Below are 8,121 nucleotides of genomic sequence, written 5' to 3' on the forward strand. Positions count from 1 at the left end.
ACTTCCACATTTTCATGACACCAAATAACATTGTAAACACTGCCAAGTGTGCTTCCTCGTACACAAAACCCAGAGCCAAACCCCCTGCCTCTAAACAGTGACTGTCACTAGACTAGGAACTGCATGGAAAGTGCATTCTCTCAACAACACCGTTACTTTCCTTGGAATTGTCTATAATAAATTGTTATAAATTAGTTGGAATTCCTACTCCATTCCATCTCACTGCAGAAGGAATGAGTGTTCTCTAGAAACCAACCAATCACAAATGCTGGCGAGGCAAAGGAACCCTTCTCTGCTGTGAGTGGGAGTACAGACTGGTGCAACCACTGTGGAAACCAGTGTGGAGATTCCTCAGAAAACTAAAGCTAGAGGTTCCATTCAACCCAGTTATTCCCCTTCTGATATCTTTCCAAAGGAATTAAAAGCATCGTATCACAGCGATATATGCACACCCATGTAAACAGCAGTTTGTCACAGCTGAATCTTGGAAACAGCCTAAATGCCCACAACCAATGACATATGAGGAAGATTATTTTTATACAAGAGTACTATTCAGTCACAAAGAAGGACAAACTTGACACATTTCTAGATAAATGGATGCACCTTGAGACCACACTCTTCAGTGAAATAAATTGGACACATGTATGTAAATATCACATTGTTTCTCTGCTGTGAGAAGCCAAAAGTTTAAATAAGGACCAAAATGTATAATAGATATTATGAAATGGGAAGAGGAACTAGGGAAGGAGGTAGGCAAAAGAAAGAAGAGGAAAAGAAGGAAAACTAAAAAACAAAGCTTTTGTAAATAAGGGGAGAAGAAAGGTTGAAGGGAGGAAAGGAGAATGGGAAAAAAGAATCAAGTTATTAGACCTGCTTATTTTAGACCTATAGTAAATAAGTCTAAGCAAAATACAAATTGCTTATACTTAATGCTACAGTATACGAAGTTGTACTCAAAGATTTCAAGGAAAGAGTCAATATGGTAACTACTTTTAGGTCGGAATTATCTGGTGGTGAAACACTATTCTGCTTAAATGGTTATGTTTTGATCTGCGCTGTTTCGCTGTTATGCCCTCTTTTATCTCAATCTCCACTCCATTATTTACTTTTTTATTTTTTTATCCGTTTAATTAAAGGGGGAAAAATAGCAGGATATATTATAGTAACCCACTTTGACTTTCTATTATCTCGATTTGAAGCCCTGTATTACTCTCACCATCTTGTTTTTGACTGATGTTCCCCTATTCTGTTTTGCTGGATAGTATCAGGTTCGAAAGTTTAGGCATCAGCTGTGAAGATAATGAGATTCATTATAACGCCCATTCTCGTTGACTTTTATCTACTTTTGAAGACTTACAATGTCTCCAATGTTTTGGTTTTGTCGGTTTTGTTCCTTACTGTTTTGTTCAATTGTATTATAACTAATGATATAGGCAATTCTACTAGAGATAGCGGGAGGCATGATGATAATCATTGTTGATCACCTTGTATTATGTTTTTACATTATCTATTATGTCCACCCTTTTGACTTGACCGATTTTGTTCTGTTATGTCACATTTGGGTTTACTCTCTTCCAAAAAAGCAATAAGAACCGTGGGAGCAATGAAACCCAAAATGTGTAATAGTCATTGTACAAAAGAGAGGAAAAGAAAGTGCTCTAAACTATATAACTGCATGTATATTTAAGTGTATAAGATAGAAAATGATATCACAGAGTTTTATTGGATCACTGAACAGAACTGTTTGCAGTATCATTGTTGGGATGTCCACTCTACAAGCTTTAATTTTGTGACTTGAACAATTCTAAGATGGCAATATGTAATCCATTAACTAGTGATTTCCTACTGTTCATTTTTTTTCCTCTGTAAATCTGTATAACTTGTACTCTTTCACTGTTTTTTTTCTTCTTTTCTCCTTAAATAAAATTTATAAAAAAAAAAACAAATTGCTTCTCTTCTTTCTTTCTTTTTCTTTTCCTTTCCTCTCTTCCTCCTCTTCTTTCTCCTTCTCCTCCCTCTCTTCCTCCTCTCCTTGTCTCTCTCATCTCCCTTGTTGTTTCTGAGGTGAGTTCTTGTTACCTTCTGAGCTATTGAACTCACAATCCAGCCATGCTGTGTTCCGCCGCCTCCAGTGTGGCTGGGACTCCTGACGCATGCCACCACACCCAGCTGAATTATTTAATATTCCAAAGCAGTGCCATATGTACCTGCTGCAGATGCCATGCAGGCACTCGAATACCCCCAGAACAGCAAAGTAGAACACAGTAATAAGCAGGCAACTGGACACCTGCCCCCTGCTTACTGGGCATTTTACCTGGCAGGACTATTGAATGTCAAACTGTAAGGAAGGCTTGGAGGATCTAATGCTTTATCTTGGGTGTTCCTACCATACGAAGCTTCCCCACACCTAGGAGCAATCAACCTATAAATGCGTGCTGTTTAGGAACAGCAGCTTCTATTTCAAGGACACGGGGCAAAAGACATGGAGAAGCACATCCCTGGGCCCAAGCAGTGTTAGTCGCTGCAGTGTGTAGACCTAGAGGCTGAGTTCTGGATCCTGGCAGCAGAGAGGCTTTGGAGTCTGACAGATTTATTGCTTGTAGGCTGTGATATATGGGGACTTCCAGAGCAGGACTGGGGGCGGGGTTCCTCTTGCCTAGGTCTGAGGATGGTCCTGGGCTCCTGGAAATCTCCATTACTATCCACGAATCACCTCGTATAGAGACCTCCAATGGGAACAAAAGCCCATCACCCATTCCTAAAATAGGCATTCCTAAAATAGGGGTAGCTAGAATAGGTCATGGAAAGGACCTGTTTCTAGACTTCTTCTGCCGCAGTGCAGTCTCCTTGGACAGCCTATAGTGCACAAAGAAGACTACTATTCACGCTAGGTTGTATTTTAAAGGTGATACATACTTGTTTAATTTGTCTTTCTGGCTGCTGCTGCCATCCTGCTTGTGCAGATGTTTCTATCAGTGGAAAGTCATTGTGATAAGAGAAGGCGCTGCTGGATACACAGGCCCGGGTGGATCCAGTTAGGTCCAGCTATGGACGTGAAGATTTTGATCAGCTACTCTATGCTTTTGCAAGCCAAATTGTTGCAGTTCTGAAAGACTCTTTTTTACTAATTTTAAGCTGTCATTATATCTCTGCTTTGCTTTTAAAATCTATTTTTATTTTTACTTTTTTGCAGTGCTAGGGATTGAATGCTAGGCAAGTGCTATACCTCTGAACCACATTCCTGGCCCTCTCTCTTATTTGCAAAGCCTGAGGGCAACTAGTGACAGCAAGAAGCCTAAAAAAAAGACAAGCAAAGGCCCACTGGCTCTTTTCCTGCTTGCATTTGAGCATGTATGTAGGGGATTTTAGAAATGTTATTTTCGAGATCTCTGATACAACCTTAAAAAGAATGTCTTTGAACCATGTCCTCAAGGGTCAGTGACGACACAGAGTAGATGTCACAGTACCCCTGGTGCCTCTGATTCAAACCAAGACTTCCAAGTTAAACTTCATTGGTTATTCAGAAAATAAACACACAAGTGAAATGCCTCAGCCTCATGCAGCCCTCCTGTAAATATGTCTTTAAAACAAATAAACTCAAAACTAAAACAGGCTCTTTGTGATGTTAAAGGACTCTGAGAAGAAAGTAAATCAGAGGAGTTGCTAATTTTCCCTAAGGCAATTGAGATAAACAACAACAGGGAAGGAGTCCCATGATTGGATCACCCCAAGGCAAATCTGGGGACAGAAGGACAACAGGAGGTGACATCAGATTCCCTCTGCTGTCCTGAGTCCTCTCTACCAACACCATGGGTGGCTGTGGCACCTGTGGCAGCTGCAGTGGCTGTGATGGCTGCTGTGGCTGTGGCTCCTGTGGCTGTGGGAAGGGTGGCTGCCAGCAGAAGAGCTGCTGCTAGGTGGGCTGCCCAGCTGTTTTGTTCCGGGGTAGGTGCTGCTGGGAGCCAGGCTCTTTGGGTACTTAGGTCTTTGCACACATTCTATACTTTAATTGCTTAAGGCTCACCTAGATATTGAGCCATGAAATAACACAAATTCAGCTGATTAGAAATCCGAGGACCACATTCAGTCCAAGCACTGTCAAAGACACCTGACCATGAACAAGCCTGGCAACCTCTGGGAGTCTTGCTTATTTGTCTATAAAATAACAAGTTTGAACTAAGAATTCCTAATGATCTTTGCAGTTTTATCAGCATATGAATTCGTGGAGTTCTCAACACTCAAAACATCTGATGGCTTCTACCTTCACGCATTGAGAATTTCTCTTCCATACCTCATGCTCTTATATACAATGTGGCTATGGTGGGCATTAAAATCTGTTCATATGCAAAATTCACCCTTAGTCCAATAGGAGCCATCAGTCATAATCTGCATCACAACAAAAAACAGGCATAATTCACCTCATGAGGGTGCAAAAATTCATGCTCATGAGTTCAGTGGAATAAAATGTTTCTAAAGGGTATTTATTCCATTCTTTTGAAGTGTTAATTTGGTGAACTTTCTGCAATTATTTATCTACTTTTATTGATTATATACTACAGTTTTTACTGTTTCCTTATTTTCCCAAATATAATTTATTAATAAAATACTAGGTAAATATAATGTCTTGCTGGCTTTGCTTCCATGTGCTCATTGAGTAAAGGAGCTGATAGTCAGCAGCTCAGGTTGAAACTTGAGAAGGGTGGAAAGGTGAAAAGCAAGGGACACCTGAGCTCATTGGAGTAACGTTAGCTCTGGTGACACGGGCGCAAATCTCTCAGATGCGTCAGCTGTTTTGAGCAGCTCTGGGTTGGAAGCAGGGACGGTGGACTGGGCAGCTCCTCTTCCTATTGTCCTTCAGGGATCTCGATTTCAGGGAACACTGACATTCTCGCCTCCTCTCTCTCTTTCTTCTCTCTCTTCTTTTCCTTCCTTCCCCTCCAGTCTCTTCCATTCTGTGCCTTCCTTTTTGGTGGTACCAGGGATTGAATGCAGGGCCTTTACAGTGACATCTCCAACCTTTTATTTTTATGGCTAACTTGCCTGGGATGGGCTCTGATAGGTTTTTTGGTGGGAGAAAAGAGAGAAAAAATGTAAGGGAAGAGTAGCCTTTATTCTAAGGACATGGAGAGAATTCCATGACCACTGGGGCCTGGCTTTCTCTGCCAGAAACGTGGGGCATGGGACATACACATAATTTTCGACTGGGGTAGCGCTGAGGGCGGGCATTGCTGACACACAGCAGCTGATTGGAATTTTCTGCACGTGCAAACAGAAGCTGGGGAAGAAGCAGGAAGTGGTAGGCGGTCCTGCTTTGGCCTTCCGCCATGTTAGGCCACCACCATAATTTCTACTGAGGCAAGAACCTTTCAGGCTCAAACTCGCCATCCTCCTGCCTCCACTCTCCAGAGTGTCGGAATTACAGGTGTGTACCAAGCACGGCTGTGTTGACATTTTTCTTTTTTTTTCTTAAATTTTATTTTGAAAGTAGTAAAAATGCAACAGCACAAGACAGAACAAAGCCAATCGAGACAATGCAGTGAAATTGGTACAGGATTTCACAGTAGGATACTGGGAGAGTAGTAATAGGTACTATGGTATCTGTCTTTAACTTCACAGTAGTTGTCCAGTCAATTAGGTATAGCAAAATCAAACCAAAAATAGAACATTATAAAACCAATTGAGAATACTGAATAGAGCAAAAGAAACATGACAAAACAAAACAGTGAAAACAACCTTTGCCTTCAAACAAGATAGAAGGAAATCCCCCATATTTGCTATACTGCATGTGGTCATCCTCCCAAGAGATGCTGAAACATCTATCCCCAGTAGCTAGATGGGGAGGGTGCTTGATTTTCAGCCCACGTGGCAGTAGGCTCACAGGTAATGGTTTCTCCAGGCCTACGCTGCAGGCTCTTACCAAGAGGGTGAGTGAACAAGCTGCCTGAGTCCCACCATGTCTGGATCTCGGGAGTTCTCTGTGCTGAAATTTTTCAAGACAGAACTTCTAAAATAGCTTAGTTGTTTCCAGTCTATGGGAGAAAACAAGAGGGCAGGCAAACCGCATCACTTCTTAAGCTCGTTGGCTTGAAAATGATGCCACTCTCTCTCTCTTTTTGCCCTGGTTAATGGTAGTCACACACCAGCCCTACTGAGATGGAAGGGCAGGACGTGCTGGGAAATGCATCAGTGCAGAAATGGAATTAGAAAAGAAAATGCACATTATTTGTGGATGGTTTTCTATTTGTGCCCCCTAAAAGCTCACACTAATGAAACTGATCTTTCTGGATTGTGTTTGGAAGAGAACTCGAGGGTGGCAGACGGCAGCCCTTCCAGGGGGAGAACCAGCAGTGTCTCCTGAGATCCACGCCATGTTGGAACTTATATTAGTTGGAACTATTATAAAGATAACAAAATATACTGTGATACCTATTACTGTTATCCCAGTAACCTGCTGTGAAGTTCTGTACCAATTTCACTGTATGATCTTAGTTGGCTTTATTCTGACTTGTTCTGTTGTACACTTTCTTTCTTTCTTTCTTTCTTTTTTTTTTTTTTTTTGTCTTTTTCATTTTTTATCGGTACCGGGGATCGAACTCACGACCACCTGCTTGCAAGGCAGGTGCTTATGCCGCTGAGCTAAACCCCCAGCCCCTGTTGTACACTTTCAAAATAAAAAAAAAAAGAGAGAACCCATGGGCACCTTGCTGGTGTTGATTACCCATTCACATCCCTTGAACCTCTTGAAGTGAACAGGGCAGGCAGAAGACCCACCTGCAGTTGAGAGCATCTTCAAGGTCAGGTGAACCTTTCACTGGGTGGAGACTGGGGGTGGGGTATATGTGTGTACCCACTGAGTGAAAGACAGAATGAGCTGGAAAGCTTTGAGTTATTTTTAAAATGTTACACAACATTCTAGAGTATAAACATATTCAACTGTTTTTTTAAAGATCTGGTATATGGTAACCCTGGATGAGCTAGGGTTCAGTGTCTATTTCAATGTCCTTCTCATCTGTCTGTCTGTACAGCAGAGGTAAGGTGATTAGAAACTACATTTCCCAGAATCTCTGTGCCTAGGGTCTGGCTGTTGCAACAACCTGAGAGGAACCCATGAGAGCTATGGAAGCCCACATGAGGTGAACATCATTGTCTTGCTCTTCTGTTAAAAAGGAAGGTGTGGCAGGGACTGAGCATGCTGCAGTGCATTAATGTTCCTGGTCGAGATAGTACTTTAACGGAGGCTCAGAGCATCACAGTGGCAGCAGTAGTCAAATGCAGTGTTTCAGGGTCCAGTCACTAGTCAGGGGGGCTACGAGGTGGGAGGACAACAGTGGCAGCAGCAGTGGTTCCTAGACCAGAGCTGCAGCTCTGTGAGCTTGTGCCTGATAGATCCGGAGGTAGCTTCTTTTTCCCCCTGCCTTTGTGACCACCATCAAGACAGTGGCTCTCCAGCAGCTCCCCTGGGACCAGTTCCACTGTCAGGTCCTGGAAGCATTGCTGCAGACAGCCCACCCCGTGCAGCCTGGTCTCCTGCCCTTCCAGCAGATTTGCACACTGACCCTCTCCTCCCCCTGCATCTCTTCTTAACACAGCCAGGAGATTTTCAGTTTTCAGCAAGTGACACTGGCATATGAAATGCTCTTGTCTTCACCTTTTTGTGTCAAATTCTAGCCATTCCTGTCAGAGCTGACAGGAATCCTGGTTTCCAGACCATCTTGATGGAATCCTTCCTTCTGAATGCTTGGGTTTTGGCTGTTTTTGGTATACCATGCAAGAACGTACTAGAATACTTTACTTTCCTATCTGTCATTTTAGAAGCTTTTGGCTTTATCTTTTTTGGTTTCAGAAAGACTGAACCTAGGGCAGTGGGTGTAGCTCAGGGTTACAGCATTTACCTACCATGTGTGAGGCCCAGCCACAGCACTGAAAAGAAGGACGAGCAAGGAAGGAAGGAGGGCAAGGATGGAGGGAGTGGGGGAGAAAGGAAGGAAGCGATGGGAAGAAGGCCCTAAAAAAAGTGTGTAGAAACAGGGACCTCTTACAGAAATCAAAGGCAGAAATGGAGAAGTAGAAAGTCATTAAGTCATGCAGCTAGCCTTTCTCCACCTGCCACTAAAGCCACGT

This window comes from Cavia porcellus, unplaced genomic scaffold, assembly GCF_034190915.1.
Source record: "Cavia porcellus strain 051 isolate PalLab524CR breed Dunkin Hartley unplaced genomic scaffold, mCavPor4.1 scaffold_26, whole genome shotgun sequence".
Lineage (NCBI taxonomy): Eukaryota > Metazoa > Chordata > Mammalia > Rodentia > Caviidae > Cavia > Cavia porcellus.